General features: G+C 44.7%; 56 non-coding genes across 56 annotated transcripts; all 56 read right to left on the bottom strand.

Moving 5' to 3' along the window:
- Window positions 1-22: 22 nt before the first annotated feature.
- On the bottom strand, window positions 23-94 carry TRNAT-UGU (transfer RNA threonine (anticodon UGU)). The gene has a single exon. It is a non-coding gene; the product is annotated as a tRNA-Thr (tRNA).
- A 118-nt stretch (window positions 95-212) lies between these two features.
- Window positions 213-284, bottom strand: TRNAT-UGU (transfer RNA threonine (anticodon UGU)). The gene has a single exon. It is a non-coding gene; the product is annotated as a tRNA-Thr (tRNA).
- Window positions 285-402: 118 nt separating this feature from the next.
- TRNAT-UGU (transfer RNA threonine (anticodon UGU)) lies at window positions 403-474 on the bottom strand. The gene has a single exon. It is a non-coding gene; the product is annotated as a tRNA-Thr (tRNA).
- A 118-nt stretch (window positions 475-592) lies between these two features.
- Window positions 593-662, bottom strand: TRNAQ-UUG (transfer RNA glutamine (anticodon UUG)). Its single transcript has one exon. It is a non-coding gene; the product is annotated as a tRNA-Gln (tRNA).
- A 118-nt stretch (window positions 663-780) lies between these two features.
- On the bottom strand, window positions 781-852 carry TRNAT-UGU (transfer RNA threonine (anticodon UGU)). Its single transcript has one exon. It is a non-coding gene; the product is annotated as a tRNA-Thr (tRNA).
- A 118-nt stretch (window positions 853-970) lies between these two features.
- TRNAT-UGU (transfer RNA threonine (anticodon UGU)) lies at window positions 971-1,042 on the bottom strand. Its single transcript has one exon. It is a non-coding gene; the product is annotated as a tRNA-Thr (tRNA).
- Window positions 1,043-1,160: 118 nt separating this feature from the next.
- Window positions 1,161-1,232, bottom strand: TRNAT-UGU (transfer RNA threonine (anticodon UGU)). Its single transcript has one exon. It is a non-coding gene; the product is annotated as a tRNA-Thr (tRNA).
- Window positions 1,233-1,533: 301 nt separating this feature from the next.
- On the bottom strand, window positions 1,534-1,605 carry TRNAT-UGU (transfer RNA threonine (anticodon UGU)). Its single transcript has one exon. It is a non-coding gene; the product is annotated as a tRNA-Thr (tRNA).
- Window positions 1,606-1,913: 308 nt separating this feature from the next.
- Window positions 1,914-1,985, bottom strand: TRNAT-CGU (transfer RNA threonine (anticodon CGU)). The gene has a single exon. It is a non-coding gene; the product is annotated as a tRNA-Thr (tRNA).
- A 118-nt stretch (window positions 1,986-2,103) lies between these two features.
- TRNAT-CGU (transfer RNA threonine (anticodon CGU)) lies at window positions 2,104-2,175 on the bottom strand. The gene has a single exon. It is a non-coding gene; the product is annotated as a tRNA-Thr (tRNA).
- Window positions 2,176-2,485: 310 nt separating this feature from the next.
- Window positions 2,486-2,557, bottom strand: TRNAT-CGU (transfer RNA threonine (anticodon CGU)). The gene has a single exon. It is a non-coding gene; the product is annotated as a tRNA-Thr (tRNA).
- Window positions 2,558-2,865: 308 nt separating this feature from the next.
- TRNAT-CGU (transfer RNA threonine (anticodon CGU)) lies at window positions 2,866-2,937 on the bottom strand. Its single transcript has one exon. It is a non-coding gene; the product is annotated as a tRNA-Thr (tRNA).
- A 118-nt stretch (window positions 2,938-3,055) lies between these two features.
- Window positions 3,056-3,127, bottom strand: TRNAP-UGG (transfer RNA proline (anticodon UGG)). The gene has a single exon. It is a non-coding gene; the product is annotated as a tRNA-Pro (tRNA).
- A 306-nt stretch (window positions 3,128-3,433) lies between these two features.
- On the bottom strand, window positions 3,434-3,505 carry TRNAT-UGU (transfer RNA threonine (anticodon UGU)). The gene has a single exon. It is a non-coding gene; the product is annotated as a tRNA-Thr (tRNA).
- Window positions 3,506-3,623: 118 nt separating this feature from the next.
- TRNAT-CGU (transfer RNA threonine (anticodon CGU)) lies at window positions 3,624-3,695 on the bottom strand. Its single transcript has one exon. It is a non-coding gene; the product is annotated as a tRNA-Thr (tRNA).
- Window positions 3,696-4,003: 308 nt separating this feature from the next.
- Window positions 4,004-4,075, bottom strand: TRNAT-UGU (transfer RNA threonine (anticodon UGU)). Its single transcript has one exon. It is a non-coding gene; the product is annotated as a tRNA-Thr (tRNA).
- A 307-nt stretch (window positions 4,076-4,382) lies between these two features.
- On the bottom strand, window positions 4,383-4,454 carry TRNAT-CGU (transfer RNA threonine (anticodon CGU)). Its single transcript has one exon. It is a non-coding gene; the product is annotated as a tRNA-Thr (tRNA).
- A 118-nt stretch (window positions 4,455-4,572) lies between these two features.
- On the bottom strand, window positions 4,573-4,644 carry TRNAP-UGG (transfer RNA proline (anticodon UGG)). The gene has a single exon. It is a non-coding gene; the product is annotated as a tRNA-Pro (tRNA).
- A 307-nt stretch (window positions 4,645-4,951) lies between these two features.
- TRNAT-CGU (transfer RNA threonine (anticodon CGU)) lies at window positions 4,952-5,023 on the bottom strand. Its single transcript has one exon. It is a non-coding gene; the product is annotated as a tRNA-Thr (tRNA).
- Window positions 5,024-5,141: 118 nt separating this feature from the next.
- Window positions 5,142-5,213, bottom strand: TRNAT-CGU (transfer RNA threonine (anticodon CGU)). The gene has a single exon. It is a non-coding gene; the product is annotated as a tRNA-Thr (tRNA).
- Window positions 5,214-5,331: 118 nt separating this feature from the next.
- TRNAT-UGU (transfer RNA threonine (anticodon UGU)) lies at window positions 5,332-5,403 on the bottom strand. The gene has a single exon. It is a non-coding gene; the product is annotated as a tRNA-Thr (tRNA).
- Window positions 5,404-5,711: 308 nt separating this feature from the next.
- On the bottom strand, window positions 5,712-5,783 carry TRNAT-UGU (transfer RNA threonine (anticodon UGU)). Its single transcript has one exon. It is a non-coding gene; the product is annotated as a tRNA-Thr (tRNA).
- Window positions 5,784-5,901: 118 nt separating this feature from the next.
- Window positions 5,902-5,973, bottom strand: TRNAT-UGU (transfer RNA threonine (anticodon UGU)). The gene has a single exon. It is a non-coding gene; the product is annotated as a tRNA-Thr (tRNA).
- A 118-nt stretch (window positions 5,974-6,091) lies between these two features.
- TRNAT-CGU (transfer RNA threonine (anticodon CGU)) lies at window positions 6,092-6,163 on the bottom strand. The gene has a single exon. It is a non-coding gene; the product is annotated as a tRNA-Thr (tRNA).
- A 308-nt stretch (window positions 6,164-6,471) lies between these two features.
- TRNAT-CGU (transfer RNA threonine (anticodon CGU)) lies at window positions 6,472-6,543 on the bottom strand. The gene has a single exon. It is a non-coding gene; the product is annotated as a tRNA-Thr (tRNA).
- Window positions 6,544-7,041: 498 nt separating this feature from the next.
- TRNAT-UGU (transfer RNA threonine (anticodon UGU)) lies at window positions 7,042-7,113 on the bottom strand. The gene has a single exon. It is a non-coding gene; the product is annotated as a tRNA-Thr (tRNA).
- A 112-nt stretch (window positions 7,114-7,225) lies between these two features.
- Window positions 7,226-7,297, bottom strand: TRNAT-UGU (transfer RNA threonine (anticodon UGU)). Its single transcript has one exon. It is a non-coding gene; the product is annotated as a tRNA-Thr (tRNA).
- A 308-nt stretch (window positions 7,298-7,605) lies between these two features.
- On the bottom strand, window positions 7,606-7,677 carry TRNAT-CGU (transfer RNA threonine (anticodon CGU)). Its single transcript has one exon. It is a non-coding gene; the product is annotated as a tRNA-Thr (tRNA).
- A 118-nt stretch (window positions 7,678-7,795) lies between these two features.
- Window positions 7,796-7,867, bottom strand: TRNAT-UGU (transfer RNA threonine (anticodon UGU)). The gene has a single exon. It is a non-coding gene; the product is annotated as a tRNA-Thr (tRNA).
- Window positions 7,868-8,173: 306 nt separating this feature from the next.
- TRNAT-UGU (transfer RNA threonine (anticodon UGU)) lies at window positions 8,174-8,245 on the bottom strand. Its single transcript has one exon. It is a non-coding gene; the product is annotated as a tRNA-Thr (tRNA).
- A 117-nt stretch (window positions 8,246-8,362) lies between these two features.
- TRNAT-UGU (transfer RNA threonine (anticodon UGU)) lies at window positions 8,363-8,434 on the bottom strand. Its single transcript has one exon. It is a non-coding gene; the product is annotated as a tRNA-Thr (tRNA).
- Window positions 8,435-8,744: 310 nt separating this feature from the next.
- TRNAT-CGU (transfer RNA threonine (anticodon CGU)) lies at window positions 8,745-8,816 on the bottom strand. The gene has a single exon. It is a non-coding gene; the product is annotated as a tRNA-Thr (tRNA).
- Window positions 8,817-8,934: 118 nt separating this feature from the next.
- TRNAT-UGU (transfer RNA threonine (anticodon UGU)) lies at window positions 8,935-9,006 on the bottom strand. The gene has a single exon. It is a non-coding gene; the product is annotated as a tRNA-Thr (tRNA).
- A 118-nt stretch (window positions 9,007-9,124) lies between these two features.
- Window positions 9,125-9,196, bottom strand: TRNAT-CGU (transfer RNA threonine (anticodon CGU)). The gene has a single exon. It is a non-coding gene; the product is annotated as a tRNA-Thr (tRNA).
- Window positions 9,197-9,314: 118 nt separating this feature from the next.
- Window positions 9,315-9,386, bottom strand: TRNAT-UGU (transfer RNA threonine (anticodon UGU)). Its single transcript has one exon. It is a non-coding gene; the product is annotated as a tRNA-Thr (tRNA).
- Window positions 9,387-9,693: 307 nt separating this feature from the next.
- TRNAT-UGU (transfer RNA threonine (anticodon UGU)) lies at window positions 9,694-9,765 on the bottom strand. Its single transcript has one exon. It is a non-coding gene; the product is annotated as a tRNA-Thr (tRNA).
- Window positions 9,766-9,883: 118 nt separating this feature from the next.
- Window positions 9,884-9,955, bottom strand: TRNAT-CGU (transfer RNA threonine (anticodon CGU)). Its single transcript has one exon. It is a non-coding gene; the product is annotated as a tRNA-Thr (tRNA).
- A 308-nt stretch (window positions 9,956-10,263) lies between these two features.
- TRNAT-UGU (transfer RNA threonine (anticodon UGU)) lies at window positions 10,264-10,335 on the bottom strand. Its single transcript has one exon. It is a non-coding gene; the product is annotated as a tRNA-Thr (tRNA).
- Window positions 10,336-10,642: 307 nt separating this feature from the next.
- On the bottom strand, window positions 10,643-10,714 carry TRNAT-CGU (transfer RNA threonine (anticodon CGU)). The gene has a single exon. It is a non-coding gene; the product is annotated as a tRNA-Thr (tRNA).
- A 118-nt stretch (window positions 10,715-10,832) lies between these two features.
- On the bottom strand, window positions 10,833-10,904 carry TRNAP-UGG (transfer RNA proline (anticodon UGG)). Its single transcript has one exon. It is a non-coding gene; the product is annotated as a tRNA-Pro (tRNA).
- A 307-nt stretch (window positions 10,905-11,211) lies between these two features.
- TRNAT-CGU (transfer RNA threonine (anticodon CGU)) lies at window positions 11,212-11,283 on the bottom strand. Its single transcript has one exon. It is a non-coding gene; the product is annotated as a tRNA-Thr (tRNA).
- A 118-nt stretch (window positions 11,284-11,401) lies between these two features.
- Window positions 11,402-11,473, bottom strand: TRNAT-CGU (transfer RNA threonine (anticodon CGU)). The gene has a single exon. It is a non-coding gene; the product is annotated as a tRNA-Thr (tRNA).
- Window positions 11,474-11,591: 118 nt separating this feature from the next.
- On the bottom strand, window positions 11,592-11,663 carry TRNAT-UGU (transfer RNA threonine (anticodon UGU)). Its single transcript has one exon. It is a non-coding gene; the product is annotated as a tRNA-Thr (tRNA).
- Window positions 11,664-11,971: 308 nt separating this feature from the next.
- Window positions 11,972-12,043, bottom strand: TRNAT-UGU (transfer RNA threonine (anticodon UGU)). Its single transcript has one exon. It is a non-coding gene; the product is annotated as a tRNA-Thr (tRNA).
- Window positions 12,044-12,155: 112 nt separating this feature from the next.
- TRNAT-UGU (transfer RNA threonine (anticodon UGU)) lies at window positions 12,156-12,227 on the bottom strand. Its single transcript has one exon. It is a non-coding gene; the product is annotated as a tRNA-Thr (tRNA).
- Window positions 12,228-12,535: 308 nt separating this feature from the next.
- TRNAT-CGU (transfer RNA threonine (anticodon CGU)) lies at window positions 12,536-12,607 on the bottom strand. Its single transcript has one exon. It is a non-coding gene; the product is annotated as a tRNA-Thr (tRNA).
- A 498-nt stretch (window positions 12,608-13,105) lies between these two features.
- Window positions 13,106-13,177, bottom strand: TRNAT-UGU (transfer RNA threonine (anticodon UGU)). Its single transcript has one exon. It is a non-coding gene; the product is annotated as a tRNA-Thr (tRNA).
- Window positions 13,178-13,289: 112 nt separating this feature from the next.
- TRNAT-UGU (transfer RNA threonine (anticodon UGU)) lies at window positions 13,290-13,361 on the bottom strand. Its single transcript has one exon. It is a non-coding gene; the product is annotated as a tRNA-Thr (tRNA).
- Window positions 13,362-13,669: 308 nt separating this feature from the next.
- TRNAT-CGU (transfer RNA threonine (anticodon CGU)) lies at window positions 13,670-13,741 on the bottom strand. Its single transcript has one exon. It is a non-coding gene; the product is annotated as a tRNA-Thr (tRNA).
- Window positions 13,742-13,859: 118 nt separating this feature from the next.
- Window positions 13,860-13,931, bottom strand: TRNAT-UGU (transfer RNA threonine (anticodon UGU)). Its single transcript has one exon. It is a non-coding gene; the product is annotated as a tRNA-Thr (tRNA).
- Window positions 13,932-14,237: 306 nt separating this feature from the next.
- TRNAT-UGU (transfer RNA threonine (anticodon UGU)) lies at window positions 14,238-14,309 on the bottom strand. The gene has a single exon. It is a non-coding gene; the product is annotated as a tRNA-Thr (tRNA).
- A 307-nt stretch (window positions 14,310-14,616) lies between these two features.
- TRNAT-UGU (transfer RNA threonine (anticodon UGU)) lies at window positions 14,617-14,688 on the bottom strand. The gene has a single exon. It is a non-coding gene; the product is annotated as a tRNA-Thr (tRNA).
- Window positions 14,689-14,806: 118 nt separating this feature from the next.
- On the bottom strand, window positions 14,807-14,878 carry TRNAT-CGU (transfer RNA threonine (anticodon CGU)). Its single transcript has one exon. It is a non-coding gene; the product is annotated as a tRNA-Thr (tRNA).
- A 685-nt stretch (window positions 14,879-15,563) lies between these two features.
- Window positions 15,564-15,635, bottom strand: TRNAT-CGU (transfer RNA threonine (anticodon CGU)). Its single transcript has one exon. It is a non-coding gene; the product is annotated as a tRNA-Thr (tRNA).
- A 1,608-nt stretch (window positions 15,636-17,243) lies between these two features.
- TRNAT-UGU (transfer RNA threonine (anticodon UGU)) lies at window positions 17,244-17,315 on the bottom strand. Its single transcript has one exon. It is a non-coding gene; the product is annotated as a tRNA-Thr (tRNA).
- Window positions 17,316-17,433: 118 nt separating this feature from the next.
- TRNAT-CGU (transfer RNA threonine (anticodon CGU)) lies at window positions 17,434-17,505 on the bottom strand. Its single transcript has one exon. It is a non-coding gene; the product is annotated as a tRNA-Thr (tRNA).
- Between the last annotated feature and the right edge of the window lie 1,146 nt (window positions 17,506-18,651).

Raw genomic sequence — 18,651 nt, 5'->3', positions numbered from 1 at the left:
TAAAAATAATAAAAATAACTAATGCCGCCAGTGAGGTTTGAACTCACGACCTTTGATGTACAAGACCAGTGCTCTACCACTGAGCTATAGCGGCCGATGAAAGCGTCCAACCAGCAGTTACATCAAAGCACAGCTGTCGCTATACGAGGGGAAACTGGTTTCTCGTTATCCGAATGTTCATGAGTATCCATAACAATAATGAAAATAACAAATGCCGCGAGTGAGGTTTGAACTCACGACCCCTGGTTTACAAGACCAGTGCTCTACCACTCATCTATAGCGGCTGGTGAAAGTGTCCAACCAACAGTTGCATCAAGGCACAACTGACGCTATACGAGGGAAAACCGGTCCCTCGTTATCCGAACGATCTTGAGTACTCATAAAACCATTGAAAATAACAAATGCCGCCAGTGAGGTTTGAACTCACTACCCCTGCTTTACAAGACCAGTGCTCTACCACTGAGCTATAGCTGCCTGTGAAAGCGTCAAGCCAACAGTTGCATCAAAGCAAAGCTGCTGCTATACGAGAAAAAACTGATTTCTCGTTATCCGAACGTTCATGAGTACCCATAAAAATAATAAAAATAACTAATGCCGCCAGTGAGGTTTGAACTCACGACCCCTGGTTCAAGACCAGTGCTCTACCACTGACCTATAGCGGCCGATGAAAGTGTGCAACCAACATTTGCATCAAAGCACAGATGTTGCTATAGGAGGTAAAACTGTTTGCTCGTTATCCAAACGTTGATGAGTACCCATAAAAATAATAAAAATAACTATTGCCGCCAGTGAGGTTTAAACTCACGACCCCTGGTTTACAAGACCAGTGCTCTACCACTGAGCTATAGCGGCTGGTGAAAGCGTCCAACCAACAGTTGCATCAGAGCACAGCTGACGCTTTACGAGAGAAAACCGGTTCCTCGTTATCCGAACGTTCATGAGTAACCATAAGAATAATAAAAATAAATAATGCCGCCAGTGAGGTTTGAACTCACGACCCCTGGTTTACAAGACCAGTGCTCTACCACTGAGCTATAGCAGCCGGTGGAAGCGTCCAACCAACAGTTACATCAAATCACAGCTGTTGCTATACGAGAAAAAACTTGTTCCTCAATATCCGAATGATCATGAGTACTCATAAAAATAATGAAAATAACAAATGCCGCCAGTGAGATTTCAACTCGTGACCCCTGGTTTACAAGACCGGTGCTCTACCACTGAGCTATAGCGGCCGGTGAAAGCGCCCAACCAAAAGTCGCATCAAAGCACAGCTGTTGCTATACGAGGTAAAACTGGTTCCTCGTTATCCGAACGTTCATGAGTACTCAGAAAATTAATAAAAATATATAATGCCGTCAGTGAGGTTTAAACTCACGACCCCTGGTTTACGAGACCAATGCTCTACCACTGATCTATAGCGGCCGGTGAAAGCGTCAACCAACAGTTGCATCAAAGCACAGCTGTTGCTATACGAGGTAAAACTGGTTTCTCGTTATCCGAACAATCATGTATAAAACTATTGAAAATAAAAAATGCCGCCAGTGAGGTTTGAACTCACGACCCCTGGTTTACAAGACCAGTGCTCTACCACTGAGCTATAGCGGCCTGTGAAAGCGTCCAGCCAACAGTTGCATCAAAGCACAGCTGCTGCTATACGAGGAAAAACTGGTTTCTCGTTATCCGAACGTTCATGAGTAGCCATAAAAATAATGAAAATAACTAATGCCGCCAGTGAGGTTAAAACTCACGACTCCTGGTTCACGAGACCAGTGCTCTACCACTGAGCTATAGCGGCCGGTGAAAGTGTCCAACCAACAGTTACATCAAATCACCGCTGTTGCTTTACGAGGGAAAACTAGTTTCTCGTTATCCGAAAGTTCATGAATACCAACAAAAATAATAAAAATAAGTAATGCTGCCAGTGAGGTTTGAACTCACGACCCCTGGTTTACGAGACCAGTGCTCTACCACTGAGCTATAGCGGCCGGTTACAGCGTCCAATCAACAGTTACATCAAAGCACAGCGGACGCTATACGAGGGAAAACTGGTTCCTCGTTATCCGAACGTTCCTGAGTAACCATAAGAAATATAAAAATAACTAATGCCGCCAGTGATGTTTGAACTCACGACCCCTGGTTTACGAGACCAGTGCTCTACCACTGAGCTATAGCGGCCGGTGACAGCGTCCAACCAACAGTTACATGAAAGCACAGCTGACGCTATACGAGGGAAAGCTAGTTCCTAGTTATCCGAACGTTCATGAGTAACCATAAAAATAATAAAAATAACTAATGCCGCCAGTGAGGTTTGAACTCAAGACCCCTGCTTTACAAGACCACTGCTCTACCACCTACCTATAGCGGCCGATGAAAGTGTCCAACCAACATTTGCATCAAAGCACAGCTGTCGCCATACGAGGGAAAACTGGTTCCTCGTTATCCGAACGTTCATGAATAACCATAAAAATAATAATAAAAAAACTAATGCCGCCAGTGAGGCTTGAACTCACGAACCCTGGTTTACGAGACTAGTGCTCTACCACTGAGCTATAGCGGCCGGTGACAGCGTCCAACCAACAGTTACATCAAAGCACAGCTGTCGCTATACGCGGGAAAACTGGTTTCTCGTTATCCGAACGTTCATGAGTATCCATAAAAATAATGAAAATAACAAATGCCGCAAGTGAGGTTTGAACTCACGACCCCAGGTTTACGAGATCAGTGCTGTACCACTGAGCTATAGCGGCCGATGAAAGCGTCCAACCAACAGTTGCAGCAACGCACAGCAGTCGGTATACGAGAGAAAACTTGTTCCTCAATATCCGAACGATCATGAGTATCCATAAAAATAATGGAAATAACAAATGCCGCCAGTGAGGTTTTAACTCACGACCCCTCGTTTACGAGACCAGTGCTCTACCACTGAGCTATAGCGGCCGGTGACCGCGTCCAACCAACAGTTACATCAAAGCACAGCTGACGCTATACGAGGGAAAACTGGTTCCTCGTTATCCGAACGTTCATGAGTAACCATAAAAATAATTAAAATAACTAATGCCGCCAGTGAGGTTTGAACTCACGACCCCTGGTTTCCAAGACCAGTGCTCTACCACTGAGCTATACCGGCCGATGAAAGTGTTCAACCAACATTTGCATCAAAGCACAGCTGTCGCCATACGAGGGAAAACTGGTTCCTCGTTATCCGAAAGTTTATTCTACCCATAAAAGTAATAAAAGAACTAATTCCGTCAGTGAGGTTAGAACTCACGACCCCTGGTTTATGAGACCAGTGCTCTACCACTGAGCTATAGCGGCCGGTGAAAGTGTCCAACCAACAGTTGCATCAAAGCACAGCAGTTGGTATACGTGAAAAAACTTGTTCCTTAATATCCGAACGATCATGAGTACCCATAAAAATAATGAAGATAACAAATGCCGGAAGTGAGGTTTGAACTCACGACCCCTGGTTTACAAGACCAGTGCTCTACCACTGAGCAATAGCGGCCGATGAAAGCGTCCAACCAACAGTTGCATCAAAGCACAGCAGTCGGTATACGAGAGAAAACTTGTTCCTCAATATCTGAACGATCGTGAGAACCCATAAAAATAATGAAAATAACAAATGCCGCCAGTGAGGTTTGAACTCACGACCCCTGGTTTACGAGACCAGTGCTCTACCACTGAGCTATAGCGGCCGTTGAAGGAGTCCAACCAACAGTTACATCAAAGCACAGCTGTCGCTATACGCGGGAAAACTGGTTTCTCGTTATCCGAACGTTCATGAGTATCCATAAAAATAATGAAAATAACAAATGCCGCAAGTGAGGTTTGAACTCACGACCCCAGGTTTACGAGATCAGTGCTGTACCACTGAGCTATAGCGGCCGATGAAAGCGTCCAACCAACAGTTGCATCAACGCACAGCTGTCGGTATACGAGAGAAAACTTGTTCCTCAATATCCGAACGATCATGAGTACCCATAAAAATAATGAAAATAACAAATGCCGGAAGTGAGGTTTGAACTCACGACCCCTGGTTTACAAGGCCAGTGCTCTACCACTGCGCTATAGCGGCCTGTGAAAGCGTCCAGCCAACAGTTGCATCAAAGCAAAGCTGTTTCTATACGAGGGAAAACTGGTTCCTCGTTATCCGAAAGTTTATGAGTACCCATAAAAATAATAAAAGAACTAATTCCGCCAGTGAGGTTAGAACTCACGACCCCTGGTTTACGAGACCAGTGCTGTACCAATGAGCTATATCGGCTGGTGAAAGCGTCCAACCAACAGTTACATCAGAGCACAGCTGTCGCTATACGAGGGAAAACTGGTTTCTCATTATCCGAACGTTCATGAGTATCCATAAAAATATTGGAAATAACAAATGCCACCAGTGAGGTTTTAACTCACGACCCCTCGTTTACGAGACCAGTGCTCTACCACTGAGCTATAGCGGCCGGTGACCGCGTCCAACCAACAGTTACATCAAAGCACAGCTGACGCTATACGAGGGAAAACTGGTTCCTCGTTATCCGAACGTTCATGAGTAACCATAAAAATAATTAAAATAACTAATGCCGCCAGTGAGGTTTGAACTCACGACCCCTGGTTTCCAAGACCAGTGCTCTACCACTGAGCTATACCGGCCGATGAAAGTGTCCAACCAACATTTGCATCAAAGCACAGCTTTCGCCATACGAGGGAAAACTGGTTCCTCGTTATCCGAAAGTTTATGACTACCCATAAAAGTAATAAAAGAACCAATTCCGTCAGTGAGGTTAGAACTCACGACCCCTGGTTTACGAGACCAGTGCTATACCACTGAGCTATAGCGGCCGGTGAAAGAGTCCAACCAACAGTTACATCAAAGCACAGCTGTCGCTATACGCGGGAAAACTGGTTTCTCGTTATCCGAACGTTCATGAGTATCCATAAAAATAATGAAAATAACAAATGCCGTCAGTGAGGTTTCAACTCACGACCCCTGGTTTACGAGACCAGTGCTCTACCACTGAGCTATAGCGGCTGATGAAAGTGTCCAACCAACATTTGCATCAAAGCACAGCTGTCGCCATACGAGGAAAAACTGGTGTCTCGTTATCCGAACGTTCATGAATAACCATAAAAATAATAAAAATAACTAATGCCGCCAGTGAGGCTTGAACTCAGCAACCCTGGTTTACGAGACCAGTGCTCTACCACTGAGCTATAGCGGCCGGTGACAGCGTCCATCCAACAGTAACATAAAAGCACAGCTGACGCCATACGAGGGAAAACTGGTTCCCCGTTATCCGCACGTTTATGAGTACCTATAAAAATAATAAAAATAACTAATGCCGCCAGTGAGGTTTGAACTCACGACCTTTGATGTACAAGACCAGTGCTCTACCACTGAGCTATAGCAGCCGATGAAAGCGTCCAACCAGCAGTTACATCAAAACACAGCTGTCGCTATACGAGGGGAAACTGGTTTCTCGTTATCCGAATGTTCATGAGTATCCATAACAATAATGAAAATAACAAATGCCACCAGTGAGGTTTGAACTCATGACCGCTGGTTTACGAGACCAGTGCTGTACCACTGAGCTATAGCGGCCGATGAAAGCGTCCAACCAAAAGTTGCATCAAAGCACAGCAGTCGGTATACGAGAGAAAACTTGTTCCTAAATATCTGAACGATCATGAGTACCCATAAAAATAATGAAAATAACAAATGCCGCGAGTGAGGTTTGAACTCACGACCCCTGGTTTACAAGACCAGTGCTCTACCACTCATCTATAGCGGCTGGTGAAAGTGTCCAACCAACAGTTGCATCAAAGCACAACTGACGCTATACGAGGAAAAACCGGTCCCTCGTTATCCGAACGATCTTGAGTACTCATAAAACCATTGAAAATAACAAATGCCGCCAGTGAGGTTTGAACTCACGACCCCTGCTTTACAAGACCAGTGCTCTACCACTGAGCTATAGCGGCCGGTGAAAGCGTCCAACCAACAGTTACATCCAATCACAGCTGTTGCTATACGAGGGAAAACTGCTTTCTCGTTATCCGAATGTTCATGAGTATCCATAAAAATAATGAATATAATAATTGCCGCCAGTGAGGTTCGAACTCACGACCGCTGGTTTACGAGACCAGTGCTGTACCACTGAGCTATAGCGGCCGATGAAAGCGTCCAGCCAACAGTTGCATCAAAGCACAGCTGCTGCTATACGAGGAAAAACTGGTTTCTCGTTATCCGAACGTTCATGAGTACCCATAAAAATAATGAAAATAACTAATGCCGCCAGTGAGGTTAAAACTCACGACTCCTGGTTCACGAGACCAGTGCTCTACCACTGAGCTATAGCGGCCGGTGAAAGCGTCCAACCAACAGTTACATCAAATCACAGCTGTTGCTTTACGAGGGAAAACTAGTTTCTCGTTATCCGAACGTTCATGAATACCAACAAAAATAATAAAAATAAGTAATGCCGCCAGTGAGGTTTGAACTCACGACCCCTGGTTTACGAGACCAGTGCTGTACTACTGAGCTATAGCGGCCGATGAAAGTGTCCAACCAACAGTTGCATCAAAGCACAGCAGTTGGTATACGAGAAAAAACTGGTTCCTCGTTATCCAAACGTTCATGAATAACCATAAAAATAATAAAAATAACTAATGCCGCCAGTGAGGCTTCAACTCAGCAACCCTGGTTTACGAGACCAGTGCTCTACCACTGAGCTATAGCGGCCGGTGAAAGCGTCCAACCAACAGTTACATCCAATCACAGCTGTTGCTATACGAGGGAAAACTGGTTTCTCGTTATCCGAATGTTCATGAGTATCCATAAAAATAATGAATATAATAATTGCCGCCAGTGAGGTTCGAACTCACGACCGCTGGTTTACGAGACCACTGCTGTACCACTGAGCTATAGCGGCCGATGAAAGCGTCCAACCAAAAGTTGCATCAAAGCACAGCAGTCGGTATACGAGAGAAAACTTGTTCCTCAATATCTGAACGATGATAGGTACCTATAAAAATAATGAAAATAACAAATGCCGCCAGTGAGGTTTGAACTCACGACCCCTGGTTTACAAGACCAGTGCTCTACCACTCATCTATAGCGGCCGGTGAAAGTGTCCAACCAACAGTTGCATCAAAGCACAGCTGACGCTATACGAGGGAAAACCGGTCCCTCGTTATCCGAACAATCATGTATAAAACTATTGAAAATAAAAAATGCCGCCAGTGAGGTTTGAACTCACGACCCCTGGTTTACAAGACCAGTGCTCTACCACTGAGCTATAGCGGCCTGTGAAAGCGTCCAGCCAACAGTTTCATCAAAGCACAGCTGCTGCTATACGAGGAAAAACTGGTTTCTCGTTATCCGAACGTTCATGAGTACCCATAAAAATAATGAAAATAACTAATGCCGCCAGTGAGGTTAAAACTCACGACTCCTGGTTCACGAGACCAGTGCTCTACCACTGAGCTATAGCGGCCGGTGAAAGCGTCCAACCAACAGTTACATCAAATCACAGCTGTTGCTTTACGAGGGAAAACTAGTTTCTCGTTATCCGAACGTTCATGAATACCAACAAAAATAATAAAAATAAGTAATGCCGCCAGGGAGGTTTGAACTCACGACCCTTGGTTTACGAGACCAGTGCTCTACCACTGAGCTATAGCGGCCGGTGACAGCGTCCAACCAACAGTTACATGAAAGCACAGCTGACGCTATACGAGGAAAAACTAATTCCTTGTTATCCGAACGTTCATGAGTTACCATAAAAATAATAAAAGTAACTAATGCCGCCAGTGAGGTTTGAACTCACGACCCCTGGTTTACAAGACCAGTGCTCTACCACTAAGCTATAGCGGCCGATGAAGTGTCCAACCAACATTCGCATCAAAGCACAGCTGTCGCTATACAAGGGAAAACTGGTTCCTCGTTATCCGAAAGTTTATGACTACCCATAAAATAATAAAAATAACAAATGCCACCAATGAGGTTTGAACTCACGACCCCTGGTTTACGAGACCAGTGCTGTACTACTGAGCTATAGCGGCCGATGAATGTGTCCAACCAACAGTTGCATCAAAGCACAGCAGTTGGTATACGAGAAAAAACTGGTTCCTCGTTATCCGAACGTTCATGAGTAACCATAAGAATAATAAAAATAACTAATGCCGCCAGTGAGGTTTGAACTCACGACCCCTGGTTTACATGACCAGTGCTCTACCACTGAGCTATCGCGGCAGATGAAAGTGCCCAACCAACATTTGCATGAAAGCACTGATGTCGCCATACGAGAGAAAACTGGTTCCTCGTTATCCGAACGTTTATGAGTACCCATAAAAATAATAAAGGAACTACTTCCGCCAGTGAGGTTTGAACTCACGACCCCTGGTTTACAAGACCAGTGCTCTACCACTGAGCTATAGCGGCCGGTGACAGCGTCCAATCAACAGTTACATCAAAGCACAGCGGACGCTATACGAGGGAAAACTGGTTCCTCGTTATCCGAACGTTCCTGAGTAACCATAAGAAATATAAAAATAACTAATGCCGCCAGTGATGTTTGAACTCACGACCCCTGGTTTACGAGACCAGTGCTCTACCACTTACCTGTAGCGGCCGATGAAAGTGTCCAACCAACATTTGCATCAAAGCACAGCTGTCGCCATACGAGGGAAAACTGGTTCCTCGTTATCCGAACGTTCATGAATAACCATAAAAATAATAATAAAAAAACTAATGCCGCCAGTGAGGCTTGAACTCACGAACCCTGGTTTACGAGACTAGTGCTCTACCACTGAGCTATAGCGGCCGGTGACAGCGTCCAACCAACAGTTACATCAAAGCACAGCTGACGCTATGCTATGGAAAACTGGTTCCTCGTTATCCGAACGTTCATGAGTAACCATAAGAATAATAAAAATAACTAATGCCGCCAGTGAGGTTTGAACTCACGACCCCTGGTTTACAAGACCAGTGCTCTACCACTGAGCTATAGCAGCCGGTGAAAGCGTCCAACCAACAGTTACATCAAATCACAGCTGTTGCTATACGAGAAAAAACTGGTTTCTCGTTATCCGAACGTTCATCAATAACCATAAAAATAATAAAAATAACTAATGCCGCCAGTGAGGCTTGAACTCACCAACCCTGGTTTACGAGACCAGTGCTCTACCACTGAGCTATAGCGGCCGGTGACAGCGTCCAACAAACAGTTACATCAAAGCACAGCTGACGCTATACGAGGGAAAACTGTTTGCTCGTTATCCGAACGTTCATGAGTACCCATAAAAATAATAAAAATAACAATTGCCGCCAGTGAGGTTCAAACTCACGACCCCTGGTTTACAAGAGCAGTGCTCTACCACTGAGCTATACCGGCCGATGAAAGTGTCCAACCAACATTTGCATCAAAGCACAGCTGTCGCCATACGAGGGAAAACTGGTTCCTCGTTATCCGAAAGTTTATGACTACCCATAAAAGTAATAAAGGAACTAATTCCGTCAGTGAGGTTAGAACTCATGACCCCTGGTTTACGAGACAAGTGCTCTACCACTGAGCTATAGTGGCCGGTGAAAGAGTCCAACTAACAGTTACATCAAAGCACAGCTGTCGCTATACGCGGGAAAACTGGTTTCTCGTTATCCGAACGTTCATGAGTAACCATAAAAATAATCAAAATAACTAATGCCGCCAGTGAGGTTTGAACTCACGACCCCTGGTTTACAAGACCAGTGCTCTACCACTGAGCAATAGCGGCCGATGAAAGCGTCCAACCAACAGTTGCATCAAAGCACAGCAGTCGGTATACGAGAGAAAACTTGTTCCTCAATATCTGAACGATCGTGAGAACCCATAAAAATAATGAAAATAACAAATGCCGCCAGTGAGGTTTGAACTCACGACCCCTGGTTTACGAGACCAGTGCTCTACCACTGAGCTATAGCGGCCGGTGAAAGAGTCCAACCAACAGTTACATCAAAGCACAGCTGTCGCTATACGCGGGAAAACTGGTTTCTCGTTATCCGAACGTTCATGAGTATCCATAAAAATAATGAAAATAACAAATGCCGCAAGTGAGGTTTGAACTGACGACCCCAGGTTTATGAGATCAGTGCTGTACCACTGAGCTATAGCGGCCGATGAAAGCGTCCAACCAACAGTTGCATCAACGCACAGCTGTCGGTATACGAGAGAAAACTTGTTCCTCAATATCCGAACGATCATGAGTACCCATAAAAATAATGAAAATAACAAATGCCGGAAGTGAGGTTTGAACTCACGACCCCTGGTTTACAAGGCCAGTGCTCTACCACTGAGCTATAGCGGCCTGTGAAAGCGTCCAGCCAACAGTTGCATCAAAGCAAAGCTGTTTCTATACGAGGGAAAACTGGTTCCTCGTTATCCGAAAGTTTATGAGTACCCATAAAAATAATAAAAGAACTAATTCCGCCAGTGAGGTTAGAACTCACGACCCCTGGTTTACGAGACCAGTGCTGTACCAATGAGCTATATCGGCTGGTGAAAGCGTCCAACCAACAGTTACATCAGAGCACAGCTGTCGCTATACGAGGGAAAACTGGTTTCTCATTATCCGAACGTTCATGAGTATCCATAAAAATAATGGAAATAACAAATGCCGCCAGTGAGGTTTTAACTCACGACCCCTCGTTTACGAGACCAGTGCTCTACCACTGAGCTATAGCGGCCGGTGACCGCGTCCAACCAACAGTTACATCAAAGCACAGCTGACGCTATACGAGGGAAAACTGGTTCCTCGTTATCCGAACGTTCATGAGTAACCATAAAAATAATTAAAATAACTAATGCCGCCAGTGAGGTTTGAACTCACGACCCCTGGTTTCCAAGACCAGTGCTCTACCACTGAGCTATACCGGCCGATGAAAGTGTCCAACCAACATTTGCATCAAAGCACAGCTGTCGCCATACGAGGGAAAACTGGTTCCTCGTTATCCGAAAGTTTATGACTACCCATAAAAGTAATAAAAGAACTAATTCCGTCAGTGAGGTTAGAACTCACGACCCCTGGTTTACGAGACCAGTGCTATACCACTGAGCTATAGCGGCCGGTGAAAGAGTCCAACCAACAGTTACATCAAAGCACAGCTGTCGCTATACGCGGGAAAACTGGTTTCTCGTTATCCGAACGTTCATGAGTATCCATAAAAATAATGAAAATAACAAATGCCGTCAGTGAGGTTTCAACTCACGACCCCTGGTTTACGAGACCAGTGCTCTACCACTGAGCTATAGCGGCTGATGAAAGTGTCCAACCAACATTTGCATCAAAGCACAGCTGTCGCCATACGAGGAAAAACTGGTGTCTCGTTATCCGAACGTTCATGAATAACCATAAAAATAATAAAAATAACTAATGCCGCCAGTGAGGCTTGAACTCAGCAACCCTGGTTTACGAGACCAGTGCTCTACCACTGAGCTATAGCGGCCGGTGACAGCGTCCATCCAACAGTAACATAAAAGCACAGCTGACGCCATACGAGGGAAAACTGGTTCCCCGTTATCCGCACGTTTATGAGTACCCATAAAAATAATAAAAATAACTAATGCCGCCAGTGAGGTTTGAACTCACGACTTTTGATGTACAAGACCAGTGCTCTACCACTGAGCTATAGCAGCCGATGAAAGCGTCCAACCAGCTGTTACATCAAAGCACAGCTGTCGCTATACGAGGGGAAACTGGTTTCTCGTTATCCGAATGTTCATGAGTATCCATAACAATAATGAAAATAACAAATGCCACCAGTGAGGTTTGAACTCATGACCGCTGGTTTACGAGACCAGTGCTGTACCACTGAGCTATAGCGGCCGATGAAAGCGTCCAACCAAAAGTTGCATCAAAGCACAGCAGTCGGTATACGAGAGAAAACTTGTTCCTAAATATCTGAACGATCATGAGTACCCATAAAAATAATGAAAATAACAAATGCCGCGAGTGAGGTTTGAACTCACGACCCCTGGTTTACAAGACCAGTGCTCTACCACTCATCTATAGCGGCCGGTGAAAGTGTCCAACCAACAGTTGCATCAAAGCACAACTGACGCTATACGAGGAAAAACCGGTCCCTCGTTATCCGAACAAACATGTATAAAACTATTGAAAATAAAAAATGCCGCCAGTGAGGTTTGAACTCACGACCCCTGGTTTACAAGACCAGTGCTCTACCACTGAGCTATAGCGGCCTGTGAAAGCGTCCAGCCAACAGTTGCATCAAAGCACAGCTGCTGCTATACGAGGAAAAACTGGTTTCTCGTTATCCGAACGTTCATGAGTACCCATAAAAATAATGAAAATAACTAATGCCGCCAGTGAGGTTAAAACTCACGACTCCTGGTTCACGAGACCAGTGCTCTACCACTGAGCTATAGCGGCCGGTGAAAGCGTCCAACCAACAGTTACATCAAATCACAGCTGTTGCTTTACGAGGGAAAACTAGTTTCTCGTTATCCGAACGTTCATGAATACCAACAAAAATAATAAAAATAAGTAATGCCGCCAGTGAGGTTTGAACTCACGACCCCTGGTTTACGAGACCAGTGCTGTACTACTGAGCTATAGCGGCCGATGAAAGTGTCCAACCAACAGTTGCATCAAAGCACAGCAGTTGGTATACGAGAAAAAACTGGTTCCTCGTTATCCGAACGTTCATGAATAACCATAAAAATAATAAAAATAACTAATGCCACCAGTGAGGCTTCAACTCAGCAACCCTGGTTTACGAGACCAGTGCGCTACCACTGAGCTATAGCGGCCGGTGAAAGCGTCCAACCAACAGTTACATCCAATCACAGCTGTTGCTATACGAGGGAAAACTGGTTTCTCGTTATCCGAATGTTCATGAGTATCCATAAAAATAATGAATATAATAATTGCCGCCAGTGAGGTTCGAACTCACGACCGCTGGTTTACGAGACCACTGCTGTACCACTGAGCTATAGCGGCCGATGAAAGCGTCCAACCAAAAGTTGCATCAAAGCACAGCAGTCGGTATACGAGAGAAAACTTGTTCCTCAATATCTGAACGATGATAGGTACCCATAAAAATAATGAAAATAACAAATGCCGCCAGTGAGGTTTGAACTCACGACCCCTGGTTTACAAGACCAGTGCTCTACCACTCATCTATAGCGGCCGGTGAAAGTGTCCAACCAACAGTTGCATCAAAGCACAGCTGACGCTATACGAGGGAAAACCGGTCCCTCGTTATCCGAACAATCATGTATAAAACTATTGAAAATAAAAAATGCCGCCAGTGAGGTTTGAACTCACGACCCCTGGTTTACAAGACCAGTGCTCTACCACTGAGCTATAGCGGCCTGTGAAAGCGTCCAGCCAACAGTTTCATCAAAGCACAGCTGCTGCTATACGAGGAAAAACTGGTTTCTCGTTATCCGAACGTTCATGAGTACCCATAAAAATAATGAAAATAACTAATGCCGCCAGTGAGGTTAAAACTCACGACTCCTGGTTCACGAGACCAGTGCTCTACCACTGAGCTATAGCGGCCGGTGAAAGCGTCCAACCAACAGTTACATCAAATCACAGCTGTTGCTTTACGAGGGAAAACTAGTTTCTCGTTATCCGAACGTTCATGAATACCAACAAAAATAATAAAAATAAGTAATGCCGCCAGGGAGGTTTGAACTCACGACCCTTGGTTTACGAGACCAGTGCTCTACCACTGAGCTATAGCGGCCGGTGACAGCGTCCAACCAACAGTTACATGAAAGCACAGCTGACGCTATACGAGGAAAAACTAATTCCTTGTTATCCGAACGTTCATGAGTTACCATAAAAATAATAAAAGTAACTAATGCCGCCAGTGAGGTTTGAACTCACGACCCCTGGTTTACAAGACCAGTGCTCTACCACTAAGCTATAGCGGCCGATGAAGTGTCCAACCAACATTCGCATCAAAGCACAGCTGTCGCTATACAAGGGAAAACTGGTTCCTCGTTATCCGAAAGTTTATGACTACCCATAAAATAATAAAAATAACAAATGCCACCAATGAGGTTTGAACTCACGACCCCTGGTTTACGAGACCAGTGCTGTACTACTGAGCTATAGCGGCCGATGAATGTGTCCAACCAACAGTTGCATCAAAGCACAGCTGTTGGTATACGAGAAAAAACTGGTTCCTCGTTATCCGAACGTTCATGAGTAACCATAAGAATAATAAAAATAACTAATGCCGCCAGTGAGGTTTGAACTCACGACCCCTGGTTTACAAGACCAGTACTCTACCACTGAGCTATCGCGGCAGATAAAAGTGCCCAACCAACATTTGCATGAAAGCACTGATGTCGCCATACGAGAGAAAACTGGTTCCTCGTTATCCGAACGTTTATGAGTACCCATAAAAATAATAAAGGAACTACTTCCGCCAGTGAGGTTTGAACTCACGACCCCTGGTTTACGAGACTAGTGCTCTACCACTGAGCTATAGCGGCCGGTGACAGCGTCCAACCAACAGTTACATCAAAGCACAGCTGACGCTATGCTAGGGAAAACTGGTTCCTCGTTATCCGAACGTTCATGAGTAACCATAAGAATAATAAAAATAACTAATGCCGCCAGTGAGGTTTGAACTCACGACCCCTGGTTTACAAGACCAGTGCTCTACCACTGAGCTATAGCAGCCGGTGAAAGCGTCCAACCAACAGTTACATCAAATCACAGCTGTTGCTATACGAGAAAAAACTGGTTTCTCGTTATCCGAACGTTCATCAATAAACATAAAAATAATAAAAATAACTAATGCCGCCAGTGAGGCTTGAACTCACCAACCCTGGTTTACGAGACCAGTGCTCTACCACTGAGCTATAGCGGCCGGTGACAGCGTCCAACAAACAGTTACATCAAAGCACAGCTGACGCTATGCTAGGGAAAACTAGTTCCTCGTTATCCGAACGTTCATGAGTAACCATAAAAATAATAAGGGAACTAATACCGCCAGTGAGGTTTGAACTCACGACCCCTTGTTTACGAGACCAGTGCTCTACCACTGAGCTATTGCGGCCGATGAAAGCGTCCAACCAACAGTTGCATCAAAGCACAGCAGTCGGTATACGAGAGAAACCTTTTTCCTCAATATCCAAACGATCATGAATGCCCATGAAAATAATGAAAATAACAAATGCCGCCAGTGAGGTTTGAACTCACCAACCCTGGTTACGAGACCAGTGCTCTACCACTGAGCTATAGCAGCCGATGAAAGTGTTCAACCAACATTTGCTTTAAAGCACAGCTGTCGCCATACGAGGGAAAACTGGTTCCTCATTATCCGAACGTTTCTGAGTATCCATTAAAAGAATGAAAATAACAAATGCCGCCAGTGAGGTTCTAACTCATGACCCCTGGTTTACGAGACCAGTGCTGTACTACTGAGCTATAGCGGCCGATGAAAGTGTCCAATTAACAGTCGCATCAAAGCACAACAGTTGGTATACGTGAAAAACTTGTTCCTCAATATCCGAACGATCCTGAGTACTCATAAGAATAATGAAAATAACAAATGCCGCCAGTGAGGCTTGAACTCACCAAGCCTGGTTTACGAGACCAGTGCTCTACCACTGAGCTATAGCGGCCGGTGACAGCGTCCAACCAACAGTAACATCAAAGCACAGCTGACGCTATACGAGGGAAAACTGATTCCTCGTTATTCGAACGTTCATAAGTAATCATAAAAATAATAAAAATAACTAATCCCGCCAGTGAGGTTTGAACTCACGACCCCTGGTTTACGAGACCAGCGCTCTACCACTGAGGCTGGTGAAAGCGTCCAACCAACAGTTGCATCAAAGCACAGCTGTTGCTATACGAGAGAAAACTGGTTCCTCGTTATCCGAACGTGTATGAGTACCCATAAAAATAATAAAGGAACTAATACCGCCAGTGAGGTTTGAACTCACGACCCCTTGTTTACGAGACCAGTGCTCTACCACTGAGCTATTGCTTTTTTTTTCTTTATTGCCTGTTTTCGGCTCACGTAAACAATACACATATTAACTGATACACAACACAATCCAAAACATTGTAAAAACCGTGGCTCAAAGATGTGGCCACGCATCTGTTAAAATGTTTTTATCGTCGATAGTAATTCGACGCGCGGCAACCATTCTGGGGGGAATTCCTCCAACTTTTGTTCATCCACAAAATTTCTTATATACTCTTTGAAGTACTGGGTGGGTGCTCGTGCATCTACATCAAAGTGCATGGCTGCCATCCTGGATTTCCAAATGCTATGAAGAGCCATAAGCATTATCATATCATATGGGGTGCCATCGTCACTTTGTATTTGCAAATAGCGGATGCCATATGCATCAATGGGGAAGTCTTTTTTGATCGTGCGCTGGAGCACGTCCCAAAGAAAGATAGCATCCCAGCAGTCAATGAATACATGCTCAATTGTCTCCTCCTTTCTGCATATTATGCAATGCGTGCCCCAAGGAACGTGAAACCCCTTTGCAGCCATCCAGGTTTTGACGGTCAGCGTACCGGTATGTAATTTAAAAAAGAAATTCTTAGCACCTGACGATATTTTCATCGCCTTGACGCGCTTTAGTACAGTGTGGCCATGGCATACATTGTAAAGGGACCGATACAAAGGCACTGGTAAAAACACATCACATAGGTCCTTGTACAACTTTCTTCGTCGGACTTGACTCAAGTATTCAAGTGAAAACCGCACTGACAAAAACCTACAAGAAAGTACAACTTCGCGGAGAAAGCCGTAAACACCACCAGGTACGCTGCAGGTTGATACAACCATGTTAGGCAAGTGTTGCCCCAGGCGAAGTTGACAGACAGTGCGAAGGAATGGGTTGTCGACGTCTCTAAAGAAACAAAATCGATTGACTACCTGTCTTAAAAACAAATGCGACAAGCCGAGTCCTCCATTTCGCACTCGAAGAAATAAATTGGTCCGACTCGATCTTTCCCAAGACGATTCCCACACAAAGACAGCGAACACACGGTGAAATTTTTGGATGTTTACCCTTGAACAATGTAAGACTTCTAAGATATACCAAATTTTACTCACTAAGAATATGTTGCAAACCACTGAGCTATTGCGGCCGATGAAAGCGTCCAACCAACAGTTGCATCAAAGCACAGCCGTCGGTATACGAGAGAAAACCTTTTTCCTCAATATCCGAACGATCATGAATGCCCATGAAAATAATGAAAACAACAAATGCCGCCAGTGAGGTTTGAACTCACGGCCCCTGGTTTACAAGACCAGTGCTCTACCACTGAGCTATAGCGGCCTGTGAAAGCGTCCAGCCAACAGTTGCATCAAAGCACAGCTGTTGCTATACGACGGAAAACTGGTTCCTCGTTATCCGAAAGTTTATCAATACCAACAAAATTAATAAAAATAAGTAATGCCGCCAGTGAGGTTTGAACTCACGACCCCTGGTTTACGAGACCAGTGCTCTACCACTGAGCTATAGCGGCTTTTTTTTTTTTTTTTTATTTATTGCCTGGCATGGACATTGTACAGGGCAATCATTGCACACACATATATTATAATACAAAGAAAAGAAAAAAAAACAAGCATTGCCATCAGTCCCATTTGTACTGATGTTGTCCTCTTAAAAATACTTAAGGTTTGCCAGGGGTTCAAACCTTGACAACCATTCTGGCTCGATATCCTCTATTTTGCTACACTCAATGAATGCAGACATGCTTTGCCTGAAATAAATTACTGCTGGCTTTGCGTCCGGGTCGAAATGGTATCCGGCCATTCGTGCACGCCATATACAGTGGAGACCGGTCAACATCACTACATCAAATGGGACCCCATCATCATTTGTTACTGCGAGGTACCTTATTCCGTGTGGGTCTAGTGGAAAATCCTTCTTTATTGTCCTCTGTAATATGTCCCAAAAAAGTACCCCTTCCCAACAATGCAAAAAAACATGGTCTATTGTTTCTGGTTTCTTACATATCAAGCAGTGTGACCCCCATGGTGTAAAAAAACCCCGTTCCTCTGTGAAAGTCTTTACTGATAGTGTTCCTGTGTGTAACTTGAAGAAAAAAGTTTTCACCCCTGTAGGTACCTGCATGTTTCTCACCCGCTTCAGTACATTTTGTCCCGGTCTTCCACTGTATATGGCCCTGTACAATGGTACTGGCAAAACCATAGCACATACATCTTTGTACAATTCTTTTCTTCTAACACTTGCTAGATAATCTATCGAAAAGCGTACAGATAAAAAACGTACACTGTCTACCACTTCCTTGAGATACCCACGCAACGTCACGGGCCGGCTATCCGTAGTAACAACAAAATCTGGTAAGGCACTGCCTAACCTGAGCTGGCATACCGTACGCAAAAACGGATCCCTGACGTCACGGAAAAACAAAAATCTATTTACTACTTGTCTCACAAATAGGTGCGCCAAACCAAGACCTCCGTCCTTCACGCACCTGAACAAGTTGGTCCGTCTGCACCTTTCCCATTTCGAGCCCCATATAAAAACTGCGAACACTCTGTGCAGCCTTTGCACGTTGATCCTTGAACAATGTAACACCTGCATCACATACCACAGTTTAGCGATAAAAAACATGTTGCACACAGTAGCCCTAGCGAAAACAGAC

The sequence above is a fragment of the Rhipicephalus microplus genome, chromosome 4 (genome assembly GCF_043290135.1).
Source record: "Rhipicephalus microplus isolate Deutch F79 chromosome 4, USDA_Rmic, whole genome shotgun sequence".
In the NCBI taxonomy this organism is placed as follows: domain Eukaryota; kingdom Metazoa; phylum Arthropoda; class Arachnida; order Ixodida; family Ixodidae; genus Rhipicephalus; species Rhipicephalus microplus.
Note: the sequence above shows the minus strand (reverse complement) of the source record. Positions and strands in the feature narration are given on the sequence as shown.